This window comes from Orycteropus afer, unplaced genomic scaffold (genome assembly GCF_000298275.1).
Source record: "Orycteropus afer afer isolate SDZICR_OR568_19922 unplaced genomic scaffold, OryAfe1.0 scaffold00658, whole genome shotgun sequence".
Classification (NCBI taxonomy): Eukaryota; Metazoa; Chordata; class Mammalia; order Tubulidentata; family Orycteropodidae; genus Orycteropus; species Orycteropus afer.
This window is the reverse complement of record NW_006922245.1, coordinates 1012905-1014326: the sequence shown is the minus strand read 5'-3', so window position 1 is coordinate 1014326 and position 1422 is coordinate 1012905.

The following is a 1422-nucleotide window of genomic DNA, read 5'->3' as shown; positions in this document are numbered from 1 at the left end:
TTCTTATCCTTCCTGATTTTCCATGGTTCCAACTGGAGTTATTTTCCTTATATTTCCAGAATTGTTTCTCTTATTTGTTCAATATGAGTCTTCTTCTATTGAATTATCTCAATTTTTGTTAAAGAAAACATCTTTATTTTTCTTTCACTTTTAAAGGATATTTTAATTGTGTGGTGAACCATATTTTGGGTATAATTTTCTTTCAATATTTTATGATGTTAAAAGTATTTTTTTCTTTCTTTCACTGCTTTTCTTCAGAAGTACTATTGGTATTATTTTGAGTATAATATGTCTTTTATTCTGGCTGCTCATATTTTTCTTCCCCTTTATTTGTCTTTGAATAGTTTTACCTTGATGTGATTAGACATGATATTTTTTTTCTTCATTTATCATGTCTGGGATACATATTGATTCTTTAATCTGTGGCTCAGAAAACTTCTTCAGTTTTGAGTAAATGCTTAACCATTAACTATTTAGTTATGCTTCTTCCTCACTCTCTCTCTGCTCTCTGCTTTATAGTCTATTGTGAGTTTTTGTTTATGTATGTGTATATACATACATACATACATATACACATACATGTGTGTATGTGTACATCATCATGTTTCATATATCTTTCCCTGTATCTTTATCTATTTCTCTCTCCATACACTGCTCTAGTTATTTTCTTCTGAGTGATCTTCCAGTTCATAAATCTTTACTTCAGCAATTTTAATTTGCTATTTGTACCCATGCAGTTTGCTTTTGAAGTACTTCAAAAAGGATCCCGTCAAATTGGATCTGACTCATAGCCACCCTTCCTTGGGTTTCTGAGAGGGTATCACTATGGAGTAGATTGCCCCATTTTCTTTTCAAAGAGTGTCTGGTGGGTTTGAACCACCAGCCTCCTGGTTAGTAGTCAAATGCCTTAGGCACTACACTACCAGAGCTCCTTTCTTTGTGTGTGTTTTTATTTTGCTTTTAGGTTTTTTTTCAGTTCTAGAATTTCCATTTGAATCTTCTTTAAGTACTTTATATTTCTCTGAGATGTTTTAAGCTTTGTTATCTAATATACTGAATATCATTTATCACATATTTTAAAAGTCTATTTAGACTATATTAAGAGCTCTGATGGTGTAGTGCCTAAGGCATTTGACTGCTAACCAGAAGGCTGGCAGTTCAAACCCACTAGCCACTCCTCGGGAAGAAGATTGGGCAGTCTACTTCCCCAGTGATACCGTCTCGGAAACCCAAGGAGGGGTTGCTATGAGTTGGATCCAACTCGATGGGAGTGAGTTTTGTTGTTTGGTTTCTCAGAATATCTAGAACTCCTATGGAACTATTCTAATTTTCTATTTCTTCTCTTAGTTTTTGAGTCATTAGATCTTGTCTCCTGGTATACTGGGTAATGCTTTTTTATTTGCTTGTTTGTTTTTATTTAAT